Genomic DNA, 23,868 nt, shown 5'->3' on the forward strand with positions numbered 1-23,868 from the left:
ATTAGAATGATCGTGAGCTTCAGCAACTCATTAATTCCCTATAAATGTGGTCTCGCTTGTCCCTCAGGAGCATAGTTACCATCTCCTAGTTTAAAGCCTTGCTTTCTATCTTGAATAATATATCATTTGAGAAGGGATAGTCCTATAATCTCAAAATGGTTACCCTATTTATCCTAACTTGATACAAAAAATTAAGCGAAATTTTATGTATTGAAGTATGTGTCAGTTTTAAGCTAATTCAACAATATTTTGATTAGTTTTAATGTCTGGTTGTCACAATTTACAATGACCCGGGTAGGGAACTTCACTTAAAAAAGAGTTGTCTGGATTGCCTTGTTTGATGATAAAAGTCGCACTTTGATTGTGACCAGTTCCATAAGATACTAGCCAAGATAAAATTATATAAAATTATTTCAAAAATAAAAAAGTTAAGAAATTATATTCCCCTATTGCTTTTTCTTTTTTGTTTAATAGTGATTAATTGTTGCACTGCACACAGATGTGTCTACTGATGATTTTCTTTCAAGTTTATTTTGAAATTTGATCATAGTCCCTTCTCTTTGTTTTCGTTTCCCTTCTTGAGATCCTTTTAATTCTGCTAAGTTCTATTTTGCTCTCATTCAACAACAAAAAGGAAAGCTTGAATACACCAATACACATGCACATATGTGTACAATTTTATATGTTTATATATTTTGCAAGCATTCAAATGATAAACTTTCTGAGTCTGGTGTAGCTTGATTCATATAGTGATCTCCACTTGTCCTATGTTGATCTTAAAACACAGCTCCCTCATCTATATGTCCTCTGATACCTTGATTTCTGTCCTTCTCCAACAAAAGTTTCTCATTACCTCTTTTACCTACTATGCTAAATTGGAAACTTCATTGAATTCTTACCTTCTCAAATCTATGCAGCTAACTTCAATATATTGCTTATCCCTCTCCCTATTCTGAAAAGTTCAAGTTTATATTGCCTACCATTAGTATTTCAATTTTATTCGGTTACATTGCCTTTTACTTTTATTGTACTTACTTAACCTTTTGTTTGTAGCTTGCAAATTATGTTTCTAACTTGGAACAATGACATTTTCTGTCTCAGCTTCTATAATCTTTCTTTGTGCCTTTCCATGTTTTGATCTTTCCTAACTGTTGGAGTGAAGCTCAATGAATTCTTCAGAGAAATGATGCTTCTGGAATATTTGAAGTGAATAAGTTCATAAATTCAATTTTTTTTGTTGCTGCTTCCTTAAGCTGCACATAAACTAAGAACAGAGACCTTATTATTTATAACACATCTCAATACTCAGAATATCACATACGAAAAATCTGGGACATGACTCTTAAGTTAGTGAACCATATAGTTATGATATAGTTATGCTTATAATAAACAAAATAACGTAAGGAATAGTTACCTAACCGTGACAGTGATGAAGCAGGATGTTAGTCTTATTTTTTTTCCAAACAAGCAAATGATCCTTGAGAGCTGAAAAAAAATGCTATTTTTTTTGTTATATAACATTTATCATTGTTTTCTTTTCCAAACTATGAGTTTAGATAAAGCCAGTTGAACTCTAGCCACAGAAACAGACGGCTAACTGCAAGTCATCCTCTCCTCCCCCTTTCATCAACGTCTAACCTCCCATCTCATCCTCAGCTTGATGGAGGAAGACCGTCAAGCTTGCTTTGATGGAGATCACCTGCTTGGCTTTCCTCTCCTCTCTGGCTCCACCTTTGGTGGATTACACAGAATCCCTCCACTCCACACACACCCTTGCTAAACTTTCTTCCTGCTACTTATCCCATTGTCCCAGCCCACAAATGCAGCAGACTTTCCCTGGGAACCCCCCAGCCAAATCTGGCAGAGAAGCAAGGAAGAAACCTTCAGATCTTCACTCTCCTTCTTCCCAGTATTCATTCCCACTCCCATAGCCGACTGCTGTGGTCTGTCCTCACTCTCCATCCCTTTCCCAGGGCACTCAGCAGATTCTTCCCACTGTAGACCCCTCAGCCATCACCCCTCCTGGAACTTATTCCCTTTCTTAAGTGTCCGCTCTCAATACCTAGAAACACATTTTACCTGGAAACTACAGTAGCCACACCAGCAAAAAGCCAGAAAAAATTTCCTGCCAGTCGGCAAACAGCTACCACATCCTTCTAAGAAACAGAGTGGGTAACAGAAGCTGAGGAACAGAACACAAACTCAGAAAATAACTATATATCAGTATTCATAATTATTAGCTACTAAAACACAGATGCATAGAAACTAGGGTAAAAATGGAATCAATTTCAGCTAGGACAACATGCCTATGCTAGAGCCCAGTGAAGCACGAACAGTAGGCCCTGAGAATTGCAGCACAGCTGAAATACACACAAAGACATTAAAATAGCTTTGGGGAATATAAAGCAGGTCCTTAAGGAAGAAAAGAATAAGTAAGGAAGAAATGAATAAATCCCTTTTTTAAAATCTATGAAAATGCAAATAAAGAGTGGAAGGAATTGAATAAAACCTCTTAAGACCTGAAAGTAAAAACACAATTAAAAAAAAAAAACTTTGAAATTTGGAAATGACAATTTTGAAAATTTCAGGAAATACAAAGGCAGGCCTCATCAAAAGAATACAAGAAGAGCAGGGTGATGGTCATACATGCCTTTTATCTCAGCACATGGGAGGCAGAGGTAGGCGGATCTCTTGAGTTTGAGGTCAGTCTGGTCTATAAGAGCTAGTTCCAGGACAGGCTCCAAAGCTACAGAGATACGCTGTCTCAAAAAAGCCAAATATATCTATATCTGGGACACTATAATAAAAACAAATCTAACATGATTAAGAGTAAATGAAGGAGAAAAAACCCAAGTAAAAGGCACAAAAATATTTTTACCAAATCCCAGAAGAAAATTTCCATAGCCTAATGAATGAGGTAGCAATGAAGGTACATGAAGCTGAAGCATGAAGAACTCCAAAACACTAGGCAAAACTAGAAATAATATCCAAAATCCTAGATGTACAGAACAAAGTAGATGTCATTCCAAATACGTAAGGATGGTTCAACACATCTAAATCAATAAATATGATGTGCCATATAAAGAAACTGAGCGATTAAAACCACATGATCATTTCATTAGAAACAGAAAAGGGCTTGGACAAAATCCAGCACCTCTCATAAAAAAAGTTCTGGAGAGTTTAGGGATGCAAAGGACATTTCTCAATATAATAAAAACAGTTTACAGCAAGCCCTTAGCCAACATCAAGATAACTGAAATAAAGCACAAATGTGGACTATTCCTTTACATGGTATGAAATATATTGCTGTGATTGATTTAATAAGAAGCTAACTGGTCAATAGCTAGATAGGTAGAGGCTAGATGGGAGAGCCAAACAGAGAACTCTGGGAAGAAGAGCAGAGTCCAGGAGTCATGAGCAGATGTAGAAAGAAGCAAGGGGGCATGCTATACTGAGACAAGGTACCAAACTATGTGGCAAAACATAGATAAGAAATATGGGTCAATTTAGCATGTAAGAGTAGCTAGTAACAAGCTTGTGCTACTGGCTCCAAAGTTACCTGTGTAAGTTTAATGTGAAATTGACCTAAGTTTTAATTGAATATTTGCTCTAATATGATGATAGATGATTTAGCTTGAAATATATGACTTAGTTTTATAACTTTATGTTAACTTTTCTGCTGAAAGTTTAAAAATCAGATGCATGAAACACCTGAATTTTCTGAGACCATTTTCCCCCTTTTCTTGAAAATAGCTGTTTTTTTCTTCACATAATATATCCTGGTTACGATTTTCCATCCCTTTAATCCTAGAATTCCTTCCCATCTCCCCTCCTATCCACTGAGGTCTGCATCCCATTAGAAAACAAACAGGCAGATCCCTGTTTGTGAAGGGAAACACAAAGAAGCTGAGGAGGCCATTCAGATTTTTGTAGCTTGAGTAGGGCCTGGAACAGATGAGAAATGGTGTTTTGTTTGTTTGTTTGTTTGTTTCAGCCCTTGGCATCTCTGCACATATTTGCTCCTATCCATCAGGCTAAAGCAGGGATCCCAGGACTTTGACTCAAGCTACAAAAGTACTTTAGCATGACTGCTGGTGCTGGTGGCCAGTAAAGCCATGGGGAAGAAGAGGACTAGTGTAGAACTCCCCAGGAGGCAGCCACTCCTGGGAGGTATGCTCTGGGTTTCTCTTTGGTAGAGGATTCAGGCAGCTTCAGCAGCCAGGTCTCGAGGAACAGTTTGCTCTGCACAGGGGAACTCTAGGCCAGTTGTTACTAAACTCTTGTCCTTTGGGATTCATGAGTTTCCTTTGGCCAGGCATAGTGGTGCACACCTTTAGTCCCAGAATGTGGGAGGAAGAGGCAGACAGATCTTTGTGAGTTCAAGGTCAGCCGGGTTTAGGTAGTGAGTTCCAGAACAGCCAGAGCTACTTGGTGAGATACTGTCTCAAAACAAAACAAAAAACCAAAACAAACAGGAAACCAGAGTTGCTCTTGCAGCCTCTGGGATCCTGAGAAAACTTTGGGTGTTCACACTTCTTAGCTGGGAACTTTCCTCATGACATATCACTAAACATCAGCACCTCTTCTAAATACTATTTCTGCTCTAGTTATGGTTAACATCACCAACACCCCTCATACTAATAGATTTTAGTTTTTCCTCTGTTTCTAAGGACTAACTATTTGTTTGAAGTGTTTTGGGCAACTAAAATATCAAAATACAGATTTTCTATAATAGTTTATCTAAAAATGACTTAAAATTTACCCAGATTAGGTAATTTCAGAGCGTTATATAAGATAACATTGAAAAGTGAGATATGCTATTTTGTCTTAAAGTATAATCCTTTTTATTTATATATTAATGTTGCATTTGGTACTAAATGCCACTGTCATGCAATTTTCTCTGTTTTGTCCTTCATGAACTTTTAATTTTCCAACTCTCAGAAACCTTCATTAAAAGGAGATTAATAGTAGTTTGAAACATACTTAATGGGTTGGGAAACTGATATTTTAATATGAAGCAGGGCAAGTGCATTTAAATTAATACAGGATGATTGTGAGAACTTTCTTTAGAGTTCACGGAAGTCCTCATCATGAAAAGGTTTCATTTCTATAAAAATTGGATTTCTCTTATCACAACACTCTAAATAGCCCCCTTGAATGCCATCTAAGACTTTCTCTCTTTGCTCAACCACTACCAATATAGATGTACTGAGTGGAATTTCAAAAACTAATTGTACACTACGTTTCACTTTTTATTTGTATGTTATTCACATTCTAGCCACCTTCTTTAATATATTTTAGGTGAAAGTATTAATATATTGTAATTTATATTTCCTATGTCCCTATTTGATGTACCAACATAATATAATCATTAATAATTTTTGATCTTACTCTTGTAGTCTAAGGTGAAGGATTATGTCTAAGTATAGTATTGCACATATATTTAAAAGGAGCCATGTGTGGAGTCCTAAAACAAAGACATGCTGGCCATGTCCTCATGCACCTCATGTGACCAGTTTACCCTCTTGCTTTGTCCTTGTTGCTTTTTTTTCATGGATGTGCTTATTGCTATTTTTGTTTTTATGGATATCATCCTAGGCAATAAGAGACTCTGTCTCTGAAACAAAGGCAATGGGCAATGGAAAGAGATGCTTGAAATCATCCCGCAGCCTCCAAACAACACACTCATGTACACTTGCACTTGCATGTTCACACACCCATATTGACAAATACAAACACTACACCACATACCCAAAAGACAGTTTGGGGACTAAAGGGTTTTTTACTACTCTTGTTCCTTAGAGATAGTTTTTTTTTCCTAGTCCTGGTATTGACCTACTCCTGGTCCCTACAGGCTCCAGTCACAGTGGGGTTGGGAGGTACATCAGCTCTGCAAAAGCTGCAGGTTCAAAGACCAGGTCAGTAATTGGTGGGTATGACTTGACAGTGAAAAGGACAACAGAAGAAAATGAATGGGTGAGATCCTGTTGGTTCTCAGATACCAAATATCTGTCCTCAGTATTCGGTAGATGATAACCAAGCAGACAACAGCACAATCACAGTTTAAGTTCCTCAGGACTAAGGTCCTAAGTAACAAATTCAATCTTGGAAGTCGAGTACATTTGCTTTCATGTTGGAACTTGCAGGTAAAACTAAACTTGTTCATTTGCTGCAGCATGAATAAAATCACTAGATCTAAGGCAGCAAGGATTAACAGAGCAGTGACAGTACTGCAGTCTGGTGGTCAAAGCAGGGCTGGTGGATATGAAGAGCCAAACACTTACCTGAATTTGTGTGGAGTCCTTGTTTAAACAGATATTCAGTAGCTTGAAATCTCCTCTTAAAGGGCAATTTGAAGCTGAGGAAGCAGGGCAATTGGTAAAGTGTTGAACAAGCTTGGTGACTGGAATTTGAGTGATAAAAGTCATTTCAACCAGGCATGGTGAAAACTTTCTAATCCCATCACTGATGTAGGAAAGGCCAACAATTCCCTGGAACTCATTGATCAGTTCATCTAAGTTAGTGCGTTTCAAAACGAGCGGGGTATCTTGATGAATTCTGTTAAGAACCCCTTTTCTTATCAATGTGCTGCACTGTTTAATTAATATTTTACCACATTTATAGTGCATTGTTGTAACCTCCTACTGATTACTGTATTACAAACTTCATCCAGAACTTAGGGAGGAGAGGTCCCTGTGTTCACCACGGCTGTGCTTCATTTGCATTGTTTTGTGTTCATTTTTCCAGTACAGTCATTTGAACCATTAACTCAGTGTAGTAAACATGTTTGCTCATTTTTCTCCAGATAAAAGTGTGAAGATCAAACTATTTAGATCAAACTATCTGAAAAGTTCAAATGTGCTTGCTCTTGTATTCTGTAACCTTTGTGTGCACGCTCATGTTAGAAACAGAAACTTGGTGAACTAGAATGGAGAATTTTTTTTCTAAGTGGCATAATTTAATTACATGCTAAACAGAGACATATGCCAATATGAGGAAATAAAAATTAAATTAGCTATGAATAAATGGAGAGCCAAATGTATGTAAACATTGAAATAATTACTGAAACAGAGAGAGTTCTCTTTGCTTTTCCTTAATCAGCGTAGCTTCTTCAAAACTATATAAGGGTAAGTTCATAGAGCTCTGGGGCTTACGCACAGATTTTGTTGTTGATGTTTGCTTATGTTTTCCCCAGGATGGAATTTTGCATACAAAAAGTGGAAACATTGAATTCTAGTTAAATTCCTTTTGCACTTTTTAAAAAATGATTTGGGGTATGATGGTTAATACTGATTCTCAACTTGAAAAGATCAAGGATCACCTGGAAGACTCACACCTTAGGTTATCCAGATTTGGTTAGCCTTGGGGCATGCCTGTGAGAGATTACTGAGATGAGATCAAACAAGTGGGAAGAACTGACCTGAATATTGGCAGCACATTTCTGTGGGTTCTGACTCTAGAATCACTAAAAAGAACATGAGTTAAGCACAAACATCCATTTTTCTCTACTTATTGACTGAATGTGCAATCTATCAGCTATGTCTTCAAACTCCTGATTTCATGACTTATCTGCCTTCTTATATTGGATTGCCGTTGGAACTTTGACACACAATAAACCATTTCTCTCACAGGTGGCTTTGTAAGGGTACATTAACACAGTAAAAGACTCAGTAAAGAATGCAGGGGTTTCACTGAATCCCCCAATTTTGCCATAAACTTGGTCAAATGGGTCTTGAACTTACTAACCCTGTCTCCCCCACTCAAGACCTCTTTAGCTGGGATTATAGGCTTAATTGCAGATACACTTTCTACTATTAAATATTATTTATTTAATCTTGGCATCATATAATTTAATAGATGATTTTGATATTTGTATATTCTTGATTATAGTGTGTGTGTGTGAATGTTTGTGGATGTGAGAGAGAAAAAGAGGGAGACAGATAGAGAGGTCGATACAGAGAAAGACAGAGAGAAAGAGTAGGTCCTTGCATCTCTAGAATAAAGTTTTCAAATCCATATTTCTAGATGGCAGAACAGAAAGCAAAATTAAAATGCAATATCTGAATATAGTATTTTATTCTATCAATATTATATAATATCAAGTTTGACCAACTACTTGCTTCCAATAACAGAAATCATAAATGCAGACATTTAGCTTGAAGTTGAAAGTCCTAGTAATAATTGATATTTTAAAAAAACATCTTGGAAACATACACTTTCATGGGAATATGCCTACATCCTCTTTATAAAATAAGGACAAAATGTAAAGATGGCCACAAATTAATTTTTGAGGCAAGCTTCTTACTGTTTTCAGTGGCACGTAACTAGTAGGAAAAATTTAGCAAAAATCTAGACCAGGAAAATTCTCACGTACTGAACATTATCCCACAGTTTTGTTTCATGGGACAAGCACTGAGAGGTTGAGAGAGTATGCAAACATTTACTTCTGAAATAAAGAAACGGATTCATTCAAGTGGCAGGAGAGACTATATCAGTGCCTACCTTCATGATTCTAGCCTCCTGCATTATCTAGAGTTCCAGAAACCCATTAGCCAGGGAACTTTGATAGCATAACTGAAGCTTCGGCTTTAATTTGTTTTGCAGCATCAAGAGGTTGGCTTGTATACCAGATGCACAGGAGGGTGCTGCCGCTGATAATACAGAGAAAGTTACTGGCAGAACTACAGACTATTAGTTTACAGATTGCTTGTAGACCTTAACTGGCTTATTTTTCTCCTTGAGTAGCTTAAAATATATGCAGCCTATTTGGTGCTAATAATCATACACAGTTGCCTTTGAAAAATACAGCTCAATGATTCTCCTTATTCTTAGAATCGTTAACCTATAAGATCATCTCCTCTGTGGAATCGTGTAAATGTAATGAACCCTGGAGGCTATGGTGCTTGCAGTGATAGATGGAAGCAAGATATCTGGGCTTTTAGAAGATGCTGAACCTCTGTCCGTAATGACTTGCTAAGTCTCTAAAAATCCCTTTTCCACAAGCTTTCCAAGTAATCAGCAATGTGTGAGATTTAGTTGCTTAACTCTGCTCTCTGCAGGAGAATTGTTTAATTTGGTGTTTGTCTTCGCACTCAAACCCAGCTGTCATAGAAGCTATGGCTTGATCATTTTAGCAGAAACCCAAGGAGAATTACACTGGCATCAGTGGCTCATCAAAGGTTCTGGCATCCGCTTCATAACTGGCCAGTTCTAATTGCTAGTGCCAAGTTAACAGCAATATGGACTCATGCAAAAACCTTCTTTTCTTCTCTTCCTAATAATTATTTGAACCTATCAGCACTTGTTTATTTTTTATGTGTCATGAGGTCAGGCAGTCTATAGCATGATGTTCTAGTTAGTAGTTATGATATTCAACTAATTGCTTAACTTGTTAATAATAAGTTTTATGTTTAAAGTTAAGGTTAACGATATAAAACACAATTCAAATTAAGAGGAAATACACACTGCAATATATGTATTATTTTGTACTCATCATGGCCTTCAACTGGTGTCATTCTTTCCCAAGGAGGGTAACAGAATCCTTAATTCCTGAGATGCTTGTGCTATTAGTTATTCATCACCATTTGGGTTATTATTTTTCCATAGATTAAGAACAGAATTGGTCACCATAAAAGCACGCTGTAAAAGATTTGCCTTTGATGCTGGCAATTTGATTCTTCCTTCCTTACTTGTGTCTCCACTGTAGAGCAATCTTTCTTAGTGTATTGAGGTACAGACAAAGTGCAAAATAGCCAAACAACATTTTAAACTTAAAATCAATGAGATCTTTGTATACCACTGTGTAAACAAACAATTGTAAGAAAATTCCTGAGGTATGGTGACTCATACAATTACCCAATCTAACAGGTAGTTCCTGTGTGATTGAAGTAGGACGTTATAATCACTGCAAGCACAGAGCATATGCATAAGCCTGGAAGATATTTCCCTATTTTCAGATAATAGGACACTTGATTTGAGACATAACTAATTTTGCACATTTTTTTTTGTTTTCTGTTTTACTTATTTATTTATTCATTCGTTTGTTTGTTCTACCATCAAGCACAATAGTAACATAATAATCAGTGGATGGCAACTATTTTTTCATGGCAAATCATGTGTTTCAGCTCTAGATTCACTGACAGGTACAAAGTCTGCTAAGATCTGTCTCACTCTAAAACAAGTATCTTAATTTGTCACTGAATCTGGAACATGATATGGCCAAAGAAAAAAACACCTGTCTGATATTTTGGGCCTCCTGAAGATCTTTTTGTATTTTCATCTGGTTGAAGACAGTAGTATTCCTGACATAAGAAAATTGTGTCATAAATTTTAGATAAGCCCACCAAGTTAAACTCCTCTTTTTGTGCTAAGAAGTGTTGGATGCAATAGTAGCCCTTCATTTTAGGAGAAATATCTTATTAGAGTCCACTGCAGTTCGATACACAAAGTTCACCCAGGACTAAAGATACTGAATTTTTCTGATATTCATTTTGTAGTCACTAAAACATAAACATATTGCAAATATGTATATATTAGCTGCTTCCTTCTGCTCACTAGTTCTCATACACATGACTGATATATGTAATAGATCATATCATGTAACTGAGGATGAAGATTCCTATGTAAAATAGTACGGCATGTAAAACTAGAAGAACTTTGAAGCCTGAAGGTGTACTTTAATTCTTGAATTATTCCAGTAATATTTATCAATGGATATAAGGAAAAGAGAAGTCAGGCAATTGGTTGTTACTTTTTACCAACACCACATCCAACAGCGATTGGTATACAAAATACATAAATGATTCAAGAGACTAGATTCGAGAATAAATAAATAACCTAGTTGAAAAATTGGTACAGAACTTTGCGAGCTCAGCCCAATGCTCCACTGTGGGTCTCTGCCTCTGTTTTTATCAGGTGTTGGTTGAAGGTCCTGTGGTGACATTTAAGATATTCATCAATATGACTACAGGGCAAGGCCAGTTCGGGACACCCTCTCCTTGATGGGTTCACCCACTGAAACAGTTTTTCTGAGCAAATGAAAGCTCAGCAACTCCAGCTGGACAGGGAAGAAACCAGCATAGGACCAAACTAGACCCTCTGAATGTGTGCAGCAGCTGCATGCCTGGGGCAGACTGAGGAGCACCAGGATTTATCCCTACTACATATACTGGCTCTTTGGGACCCTATTCTCTTTGGATGGATACATTGTTCAGCCTAGATATAGTAGGGAGGGCCTTGCCTAACCCTCTCTGAGGAGTGGATGGGGGTAGGGTGGGTTGGGAGGGTTTGTGGAGGGAATGGGAAAAGGGGAAGGATTGGGAACTTGGATTGGTATGTAAAATAAAAAAAAAAGTTTTTTTAAAAAGTAAAATAAAAAAGAATTTAAAAAATCAGTATAGCTATAAACAGAATCATCAATAGAAAAATATCAAATACATGAAAATCACTTAAAGAAATGTTTAACATTCTTAACCACAGAGAAATGTAAATCAAAACTGCTTTGAGATTCTATTTTATACCTGTCAGAATGGCTTTAATCAATAACACCAATGATGGTCAATGGGGTGGTAGGAGTTCAAACTTGTGCAGCCACTATGGAAATCAATATGGCAGGTCCTCAGAAAGTTAGGAATTGAACTACCTAAGATCCAGCTGTATTACTCTTGGGAATATACACAAAGGATGCATCATCTACCACAAGAATACTGGCTCAACTGTGTTCACAACCTAGATGTCCCGCTCCAAAAGAATGGGTAAGGAAAATGTGGTACATTTAAAAATTGATTCTTACTGAGCCATTGAAAAAATGACTCCATGAAATTTGCAGACAAATGGATGCAACTTGAAAAGAAATCATCCTTAAAGAAACAACCAGACCCAGAAATATAAACATGTAATGTATTCACTTTTATGTGGATATTACTTGTTAAGTAAATAACAGAACTAAAATCCATATACCTAGAATGGTTAGGTAACGTAATGGGATCTAGAGGGGATGCATGGATCTTCCTGGGATAAGAACATAGAATAAATTTTTACACAAGGGGACTGGGAATAGGTTGTGATTTGAATCAGAATATCAGGTTGGAGACATAGGGTTCTGGGAGAGCATTTGAGGGATGGAATAGAAAAGTAGTGCTGTGGAAAATCCCCTAAAATACATGTAGGTGATCCTACTGAGGTCTCCTAATAACTGGGGTTACAGATTCCCAGAGGCCATCTCTTTTCTCCATATAAGTCTTATAGTACCGGTTCCAGGTTGAATTCAATTGAGTTGTTTGCTGAAGAGGTAAGATGGAAACCATCAATCAAACCTGGCTGTTGCTAAGACAATGGGTTGCTCTCCACAAACTGACTGTGGGTCTAGATTTCTGAGGACAATACCCAACTTGTTGAAAATCAAGAAATTGAGCTGGAGCCTATATAGAGCCTTCATCCTTATGTTCTAGTGTTTCTGGTACAGGAAGGTACTTTGTAGACTACCAAAAAACAAACAGACAAACAAGCAAAAAAAACACACACAAAACCCTTGACCTACAACATGTCTTGTAGGTAATGACAGGCTATGGTAAAGATGTCACAGAACTTTCCAGAATAGCCATACCCTACACTACTTCTTTAGCCAAGAACCCTGACTAGATAACCCAGAGACCTAAGGTAAGTCCAAATACTCATTCATTTATTCATGTCCCGCCAATGCTTAAGCATGCACGGGCAGCTGTTTATGGAGGTTCTTCAGTTATTCCTATCCTGGGCAGTCTTAGATGCTTGTGCTACTGTCATACCTAAGGTTCCACAGTCTTCCTTTATGCTGTTTATCCAGTGTTTTGGGGGGCCTTCCTCTTCACCTTATCCTGTGCACTTTTCCAAGCAGTGGTATCTTTTGGAATCTGCCATCATTCATTCTCATAACATGACCTAAGTGCTGTTGCTGTATCAGATACAACAACTCAAATACTACTGGTCTAAAAACCAAAAATTAAAAATAAAATAGCTCCTTATGGTATGCTGCTTTATACATAGATCAGTGTCCTATTCAGCCATCACCAGAGATGCTTTCTCCTGCAACAGACAGAAACAAATTCAGAGATCTACAGGCAGACCTTACGCAGAGAGAGGAAGGAAGACAGACAGAGAGAGAGAGAGAGACAGAGACAGAGACAGAGAGACAGAGAGAGGCAGGCTTTGGAACACATAGATTTAAATGGGATATCTACACTCATAGCTCAGAGAACCTCACAAAAGAGGAGCCAGAGGGGACAGAGAACACCCAAATGAGAAGAGTCTCTGAAAAAACTGAGCAAGGCTCGCATAAACCCACAGACTGAAGAAGCAAGAATGGGCCTACACGAGTCTGAACCAGATCCTCTGGGTGTATAGTGTAGCTTTCTGAGTGTAGGAACGAGTGTGTCCCTGATTCTTTTGCCTACTCTTAGGAATATTATTCTTTTTGGGGTTGCCTTTTCTAGCCTTGGGTTTTATCTTATATTTTATTTTGTCAAGTTTGGTTGTTATCTCCTGGGAGACTGTTTTTGTTTGTTTGATTTTTAGTTTTGTTTTTCCAAATGAGAGACAGAAAGGAGTGGATCCAGAGTGGAGGAGATGTGGGGAGCGAGTGGGAGAAGTAGAGGCATGGAAAACTGTAATCAAGATACATTCTATGAAAATAGAATCGATTTTCAATAAAAAAGCATAATGGTAAATTGATCAATGATATTCTCAAGAAGTCTGAAGCACGCCTTGCTGAGTAGAGGACTTCTGAGCTATAACATGCTCTATGACAATGTAGCTTAGAGTCCACCATGCATCTTGAAGAATACTGCTCACACTAAAATGATTTTCTCCACAGTAACCTAAGAAGATTTCCAATGTTTTGACAAAATAAAATAAAATTTAAAAAATAAAATTAAACACTTGTAGGTCAAGGCAAATGCCTTCGAGCTGATTCTTTGTTAGGAAGAAAAATGCATTCATTATAAACCCCTTTCTCTGTTAGTGAAAACAAGTAGACAAATATAACCAACTTGAAACATGACATTCCTTTTTCATTTTTTCTTGTTATCAGTCTACTGTTTTGTTCACACACAGAATTGTTGTCTCTTGTTTTAGGAATCCCAGTGGGACAAGAAAATGAAGCTAGCTATTATGTCAGGGGAGTCTGCCAAAACTCCAACACTTCAAAATGTTTTCTTTGGAGTAACTGCATTTCCTTACGTGTTCCTTTCTTTCTCTATTCCTTTGTCCTTTGCTACTTTTATTTCTTTTTCTCTTGCCCTTTCACATATTTCTTTCTTCTGTCTCTCCTCTTTCCCTCTCTCATCCCCTTCCTTCCTCACTTGCTTTGATCCCTTTGCTTTGCTTTTCCCCTCCTTGCCTTCACATCTTTCTCGTCCTGCTTCTCTTTCTCTCTCCCTTCTGTCCTTCTTCCATTCCTCTTTTCCTCTCTGTCCCTGCTTCTTTCATTTATTCTCTTACTCTCTTGTTCCATTCCTTCTTTTCTTCCTCCCTCCCTCCAGTTTCCTTATCCTCCTTGAATAAGGAAACTGGAGGGAGGGAGGAAGGTGTTTAGAAAGGCTAACCTACCAAGTTTCTCAGTTATTTCTACACTAAGTAGAAATGACTCTATATATGTCTCCTGTGATCTGTTTTTGTTGTGATAATTTGAGAAGTTGGGAAACTTCTTTCTAAATCTTTCCTCAGTGGCTAGAGAGATGGCTCTGCAGGTAAGAGCACTGATTCTAGTTCCAGGGGTTCAGGTACCCTTTTCTAGCTTCAGTTAGCACATGTACTCACATGGTGCAAGACAAGCATATAGACAAGAAATAAAAATGTGTCTCCTCAACACACAATGGCCATTCCTTCTGAGAGAGAAGAATTGCAGCTTTGCTCCTGGTGAGTATATTGAAAATGCTGAAGCTACTGACTACTGTATCCAGCAAAAGACATCTATCTTTATCAATTGTTTAGCTAGAGGTTACTTCTAACTTTATGACTATAATATTTGTCAGTTCTGTTGCCACATAATGGAAAAGTATGAAATGTACATCTAATCACAGCATAGAACCATTTCTTACAACTCACATATTAGAAAACATTTACTTTTCAAAAACATGAACTGTTACTTTTGTAATTTGAGTATTATAAGTCTTATGAATTAAAACAAAGATAATTTCTATTCTGATAAGAGTAATTGCTGTGGGACAATGGTTTTACCCTGTAAAGATTTGTTTCTTGTACTTGTTTAATAAAATGTTGTTTGACCAGTTGCCAGGCAGAAAGTAGAGGCAAGGTAATGAGAACAAGAGAATTCTGGGAGGAGGAGAGAGTCTGCAGTCATCATACAGACACAGAGGACGCAAGATATGACTGCCACGCCAAAAAGGGCACCATGTCATGTGGCTAATACAGACAAGAATTATGGGCTAGTATAAGTTATTAGAGTTAGTAAAAAGCCTGAGCTAATAGGCCAACCAGTTTATAATTAATGTAGACCTCTGTGTGATTTCTTTGGGACTTAACTTGCTTTGTGTGGGAACAGGGTGGGACAGAAACCTCAGACAACAGCAATAGTCTTAATATATTTTCCTAATGAGCAAATGTTTCAATATTGAGTCCCTTCGTTCATGGGGACAGGGAGTGAACATCAAATGGGAAACTGTCATCTGTCCTTCAGCTTCAGATATCAATCACTTTGTTCTAGGAAATATTGTAGCTCAACTAGATTGTTTAAAACTACAAAATTTTCAAAAACGATGAGATTTTTCTGCATAAATTTCAATAAATTTTTGCTTTCATATTTCTATTAAAAGTCTGTAAAAATTATTATATCATTCTTTTAAAACCCCCAAACAAACATATATCAAAAATGTGAGAATCCAACTTACATCATCTCTATTTTCAAATATATGTTTTCTCTCAAAATTACATACACAATATGTATACAATGTTCATTCTTTCTCTTCTCCCATTTTCCAGCTCATTAAACTCTTTCTTCTTTCCAAATTCACCTCCTGCTTCTAGGTCTTATTTTAGTAACTTTTAATTAGGGTTATTTTCATGAGCATGGGTGGAGGCTCTTTTCTTGAATGAAAGAGAGGAGAATATACCTATAGCTACATCATTAATAGTTTTAAGGACTGTGACAAATGACATATCAGTGAAATTAAGTATTATACCAATGACAATAAAGTCTCTTCTGTTAATTCATAAACACACCACTGCTAATCAAAATTAGTGCTAACTCCCGATGGAAAGAAATCATCAAATCAGCAGAGAAAGATAATATTTGAAAATCCACCAAGAATTCAAATGCAACAATAAAGAACTTTGGAAGCACACTTGGAGCTCCTTCTGGTTTTAATAGTGATTCAGCAGAGTATTTAAAAGGTAGTATTTTTCTGTTGTGATAAAATATACCATTTGGTGTCACTTATAAATGAAAAGTTTCATTTTGAGAGAGAAAAAGAGAGAGAGAGAGAGAGAGAGAGAGAGAGAGAGAGAGAGAGAGAGAGAATAATATTTGAAATGACATGGTATCTCGGACAGAAGGCATTGATCACATTATACCAGCACATGGAAACAAGAGTTTACTCAGGAAGTATGGCAAAGATATAGACCGTCAAAATTTGCTGTCTCCATCAATGATCCATCTTCTAAATGTTGCAAAACTTGCTCAAGAAGCACTGACAAAAGTTGTTCAAGCAACACTGTCAAATAGGGACTATATGTTCAAATTCGTGAGCCTATGGGACACATTTATCATTCAAAGCACCACAAAGACCAAACTTTAATTAAGTTCCAAACAAAAATGAACTATGACTTCAGAATATTAATATATCACTCAAACTGCAATTGAGAGTAGAAACATTCGTCAAGAGTAAATTGTTGACAATTTTTATGAGCAACGAGATATGAAACAAAATAAATGAAAATATTTTCAGGGAATTGATCTGTCGTCTAGTTGCTATTTGGGACTGCAATGTAAATGTGTATCAATATGTATATACAATTATTTCCCAAGCTCTCTTATTCTCTAGAATGTCTTATTTCTTTAAAAAAGAAAAGAAAAGAAAAGAAAGAAAGAAAGAAAGAAAGAAAGGAGACAAAACTCAGACTTAGCTGTTTACAGAAAATTAGAGAGTTTCTTCAGAACATATTTCCAACACAGTTGAGTCTGTCCAGAACTCAAACCAGGGGTAAAAATGAACATCACAATCAATAAGAACAATTTCATTTAAATAGAACTGTTTTGCACACAATGAAAGAAGAGGCTTAATTAAATTTTTCCAGCTTCACTAACAAGTGCGGAACTGTTTTATGCAATGATCCACAGGGTGTAATTAGTCCAAAGTGGATTTAAAGGGGAGAAAAGTGATGCACTGGATTGACTGGTGGTGGCATTTCTGCTTGCTGCCTTTGAAAAGGTTAAACTACATTCTTCTGTATTTTTAGACCTAATCTGACAAAGCTATTAATGGAAGGTGATAGAACTGGATCAGATCAGCCTAGCGAATTTGAAAGTACTCTCTCAGGGGGGCACTTAAAGTTTATAATGGGTCTTATTGTAGCAAGAATTTGAGAAATAATTGCTGGCATATGGGGATTTCTTTATTGTATTTTGCTGAGCTAAGTAGATTAAATCAAGGTTACTTAAAGTTTTTCCGATCTAAGGTAACAAAACCTATTTATAATCCCCAGAACAATGCTGGTGGCAGAAATAATGGGCAGTGCCAGTAAACTTGATCGATAAAAGCTAAAATATGTCTATATTTCACACTCGTTTTAAGGGTATATGAAATGATTATGGCTGTTGTATTCGTCTCGGTCTTCCAAAGGAACAGAACTGATAGAATGAGCCTGCGCATGGGAACGAATTGAGTGCCCTACATGCAGCATATGGGTAGTCCAACAATGGTTGTGTCCTGATGGAAAGGCAAAACATCCTGGAGCTGTTCAAGCCTGGATATTTCAGCAGTCTCAACCTGTTTCTGGAGTCCTGGGGAAATCCTAGACAGCTGCCATTCTTTGGTATATGCTAAAATTCCAAAGTAGCGGGTGCTAACAACAGTGAAGGAATTCCTCAGCAAGATGGATGAGTTCGTCAGTGAGAGTGAGAGCAAAAAGCCACAATGCAAAGATTTCCTGCTTCTTTGTGGTTTTATGTGGATTGCTGGTGGGGAATATTTGTTTCAGGTGTGTGACTTTTGTTTGCGCTGCGTTTGTTTAACTCTGAAGCTGTGCTACTGTGAATGTCTAAAACACATGATGAACCTATAATGAGATGAATGGCCAATAGCGAGGCAGGATCTAGGATAGGCAGGGCTTCTAGGCAGAGTATAAATAGAAGGAGAAACAAGGATGAAAGAAGAGCCAGAGAACAAAGTGAGGAGGACCTCAGGGGCCAGCCACCCAACTACACAGCAAGCCACAGAGAAAGAAGTAAAGAAAGGTATAGAGAAATAGAGAAAGATAAAAGCCCAGAGGCAAAACTTAATCTGAATAATTTAGGAAAAGCTGTCAAGAAACAAATCAAGGTAAGGCTGGGCTCTCATAAGTAATAATAAGCCTCTGTGTGTGTGATTTAATTGGGAGCTGGGTGGCGGGCCCCTCAACAACCAAAAGAGTAAAAACCCACAACAGGCTTCCATCAAAGCAGGTGGCTCAGATATAGAGTGGGTCTTCCCACCTCAAATGATCCAATTGAGGATATACTTCATCCATGTAGTAGTTCTTCGTAGACTGAAAGGTACATCATTCAGAAGGCCTGACAAGAGTTACACTTTTAAAATAAAAACCCTTCAATACAACATAAAACACTACGAATTAGGTTTCTGGGTAATATACTCTCCATAAAGATTGCAATACCAAAATCTGAAGTAGCAATGGGACTACCCAAATGACTTTTATATTTCCTAATTTGACCTTCATATTTCTGACACAAAGATATAGTATTACTTGTCAATTGTACATTGTCAATTTGTACCTTTAAAACTAACACAGAAAGCATACATCCAAAAGAACAGTCAATTTTACAAATCCATCATCTTTTATGTCCTCCATAATGAATAAAATGAAGCAAAGTAAGAGTTCAAATACTCTATCTTTGTATTGCCTCACAGTTTGAAAAATGTTTCAGAGTGATCATCTCATTTCATTCCATTTGCTTTGAAGAATGATCACTCAAATGAGAACTGAATGGATCCTTGTTTGGGAAGACATAAACTCACCAGTCAGTTGTCTGGGAGATACTGCAAGATAACAATACATTACTGAAAATAGAATTATTTTAACACAACAGGATAATTTGGGACAAATGAACTCATTATTTAATTTTTATGTGTGGTTTCAAAACCCCTGCTTGTTCTTAAAATACTTTTTAACTCAGTTTTCAGTGTTAGTTTTTCTAGCTCATCGATCCACCAGAAAATTATCTTTAAACCTTCTTTCAGGATATGTATCCTAAGAAAGTTCATTTTTACCATCCTTAAAGAAAAAAAATTGTTGCAATTGGTAATTTGCACACCTGCATGCACTTTGAGTGTTATAAGTATTTCTAACTCAATTGTATGCTTTACATATAAAAGCCCTCATGTGGGAGCACAGGAATTTAATTTCATCACTTGGAAGGTACTGGCAAAAGTTATCAGGAGTTCAAGGTTATCCTTGGATATAGAAAAATTTCCTCCCATTACCCCTCACTATAGACACAAACATATAACTGCATACACATGTACGTATGTGTATGTTTTAGTAGAGATGGTGATTAGCAAATGGGAGTTATTGATAAGTCCAACAAACAAAGTAAAAATACAATAAAATCAATATAAGATCTTTCATATGAGTAGTGTTTATAGCACCTATAAATTATTTATAAATTTTCATGTCTTATACATTATTATTTTTCAACAGAGTACTATAATGGTGCTTTGAAATATAATAAAAAATGATTTGTTAAAAATAATGCATTTGCTCTACATATTTGTGCATAAAAACCCTTTGTTAAATACAGATTAGATGTTATATTCCATCAGATGGGCAAAGCAAGCATACTCTGGCATTAACAGCTACTTATTCCTACAAATATTTTAGAATATCCAATTTGTTAGTCGTAGGTTACAACAATGATTTCATCATAAAGAGAACACTACTGTGAAGTGGTGACATCCCAGTCTTCATTTTCTTGAAAAGATGGATGGATAAATGTTTTTCTAAAGAAGGTTGCATCATTTTTTCCATTTTTATAAAGAATGCCCCCCCCCCCAACATGGTGCATTAAAATGAGATGTGCACTTTTAACCTAACCGTGATGGCTGGTATGACAGGTGCCTTTCCCAGTGTGGAACTTTCCAAAAGCTGAAGTTCTCATGGAATGCCTGGAAGTAAATCAAATTCAACAGTCTAAAAGTTGGGTCAATATGGAGGAATATTTCATAGCATCATTGATAACAGGAGCATGTTGCTGTAGGATTCATTTATGTGAAGTTTCACCAAAAGATTTCACTCAACTCTGGGGGTTAGGTATTGAAATAAAATATTTCACAAGAGTGTGTGATCAGAAATAAATGGAAGTTATGTGATAGTTATATGATAAGGTTATTATCATGGTCTTTGCAAACTGGAAGTGAGGCAACTGCTCAGTGTGGTTTTGATTTATATCAAAACAATAATAACTTTGAGCATTTCTCATAGAGTTATTATTTGTGTGTCTTTGAATAATATCAATTCAAATCCTTTGTTCCTTTGCTAAAGCATATTTTTCCTTGTTATAGACTTGTTTGAGGTATTTATAATGGTTATTATACCTTTATCATGTTTATGGTTTTAACATAGTCTCATTAATCCTCATATGTTTTCTTTGCATGTTTTGATATTACCTAAGTTAAGAGAATCTTTACTTTTCTTTTTTGGCTTTAGTGTAATTCTATCCCCGTGTTTTCATTTGTGTGGCTTGTACCTTTAGTGTTGGTGACAGTACAAATTGTCACAAAGAAAAAGGCCGAGAAGTTTTTCTTCATGTTACCTTGTAGTTCCTTAGCTTCAGGTCTTACATTTAGACTTTAAGTATAATATCAGTTTCTATTTTATATATGATTGTGATGGTGACTCTTGACAACTTGATCTGATCTAAAATCAAGAGACAGTCTCTGGATGTTTCTGTAAGAACGTTTCTTGAAGGATTAACTGGGAGAGGAATATTCTCCTCCACAGTAGGCAATACTTCTCAGAGACAGCTCTAACACCAGAGAAATTAAGGAGGCAAACATGTTCCCTGTCTTTCTCTAAAGGGATGTTCAAGTATTTGAAATTTGCACACATAATATTCTAGGCCATAGAGGTACATAGGCATTCAAAAGAGATTGAATGCAGGGAGGAACTTATTCTTCAAAATGTGTATAAAGTTTGCTTATGTGACAGCCATGTAATTAGTAGTGAGGAAGGCTGCTAAGTTCATGAAGAAAATTGTGGCTGAGTAGCTGTTTAACACGCCAATAGACCACTTGTATAATGGGGAAGCATAATAATGTCAGGATAACCATCAGATAACAAAAGTTACTGGGGTAGAAAGTCACATTGTTTTAAGGGAAATGACACGAACGCAAAATAATGATTTTACTCTTGATCGCTTCCAAACCACTACATCAAAGTTAAGTTTGGTTCTTTTGTTGTAGAAAAACAACTATGAAAATCCACTAAAAGTTTTAATTTCCCTTTAACTAGTTTAAACTATAAAAGTCATCTGATAATGATAAGAGTTAACTGAGTTTTTTTTTTTTTTAATAAGGATTGCTTTAAAAAAATCTTCATTTCACACATTCACTGAAGGAGAAACAAGGTCTTTTTGTAATTCTTAAGATATTGCTATCTCTTCAAGGGCTATGGAGGTGGGAGAAATTTTCACATCTGATAGAAAGAACAGATGTTCTGTGAGACTGAGTTTAAAGCATACGCTGTTCAGCATGACGTTATGTCAAAAAATGGAGACAGGTAGTTTACTAATCCTCTTCTGGGAAGACCTTATTGAGACATGCACTGTTGATTAATACTCGTTATTTGTTATTTAGGAAGTAAAACAATTCCAGCAGTGATAGAAAAATATCTTAACTGGCTGTGTTCTTGGCTTTAAAGATATAACTTGGTAAAATTATACTCCAGTTACCCCTGTTTTTATGCAGAACCTACTGAGAAGTCACATCAGTGAGAATGCTATGGAAAGCAAGGTCAGCTGTGCTTTGGACTGAAGTAGGATTGGATTATACAGATTAAGTAAGGTGACCATAGTGAGTTTTGAGTTATTTTCTCCAGAATAAACATGCCTAGCCGGGAACAGAAAAAGCAGGTGGCAGATACATCTCTGCAGGTATCTTTCGCCGCTTGAAACCACATGACATAGATGAAAAGAAGTAAAAACCACTTTCTCTGCAGGTTGGAAGATTTAAAAGAATTCCAGAAACCCTCCATGAATCTTGTTTTTGTCTTTGAACTCATTGATGAGGTAAGTGACGTGTTTTCTCCTGTGGAGATTCCAGCAAGCAAGGCAGGCAAGGCAAGAAAAGTCAGAAGGTTCTTCCCTGTGAGACACTTTGAACTTGACCCGGGTCCTGAGCAGGGGGTTGATTAGCAGGCAGACACCAACTGCCTCAGCAAGTAACTTCTGAGTAGGACATGGAGAGAAAAGGAAAGGTTCTCCCTCACCTGTTCAGGAATCAGTCAGTCAGGGACATCGCCCCTCCTTTCAAGAATGGAGAAAGGAGAAGATAGGTATCTTCCCTCCTGCGGATAGCAGATTCTTTTCTTATGATTGCATGGAGTGTGTGCTTTGGTCTTCAGACCTTTAAAGGATGAGAAAAAAAGTGCGTGCATGTGTGCACACAAACTCCAACAACTACATATACAGGCATACATATTTCTGTTTTTAATCTACAAGCACAAGGAGATTATGCGCTATTGCAGCTGAATTCTTTCTGATGTTAAAATCCTGTAGTTGAGTTGAATAATGAATCACTTTTAGGCTCAGTGTTATATTGATGTTATGTGGTAGCTGGCCATGGAGAATCAGGAGTACCATGACCAGATCATATCGAGGCATTTTTCTCCTCTACTTCTTTCGATCTTCAATCTCTTAGGCTTTTTCTACTTCATCTTCTGGGATATTCTCCAAAGCAACCTGATTACAACATGAATTTGTAAGTCTAAATGCACAATTTTAGGAAGCAGTTTGATATCGCAATTACTTAGTATCAAACAGGTATAAGTTTTGAGAGATCTTATGATCTCCCCAGCCAACGGCTTTTTTTTTTGTTGTTCCTTCTTAACTTCCAGCAAGAGTCACAAATAAATGTTTCATCATGGCGTGTTCAATTTTTCTATTTAATACTGTTAATTAAAATATGAAATAGTTTCCTTTTTTCACAGTAGTAATTAAAATGAACCTAGCGAAGGCAGAAATACTAACTCAGCAACGTTCTCTGCTGTGGAGTCTTTGGAAATTCCATGTGGGAAAGGATATAGAACTGGCTGAGAGTTCTTGGCTAGAAAGTATCTTGGTAGAACCCTACGTAGAAGAATACAATTTAATATCTTACAGTAATGTGCATGAAGCAAAGTCAGTAATGTATATTATTATGTTGATTCTGCAGTGACTATTTAATAAAACTGAAATGTTACAGAAACTGATATGCAATTTAAGTTTACTGACAGCAAAGCATCTATTGGTGGTGGTCCTAGAGCCATTCTTTTATTGCCTTTTTTTTAACCAGGGAAGGGAAATACTTCAAAAGAGAGGACATATACTGCCTTGCTAAAGGAGGAAGGAAACACAAAATCATGCAGACATAGATTAGAACGATATCTGGGTAACACAGAGATTGA

This window comes from Chionomys nivalis, chromosome 15, assembly GCF_950005125.1.
Source record: "Chionomys nivalis chromosome 15, mChiNiv1.1, whole genome shotgun sequence".
Taxonomy (NCBI): domain Eukaryota; kingdom Metazoa; phylum Chordata; class Mammalia; order Rodentia; family Cricetidae; genus Chionomys; species Chionomys nivalis.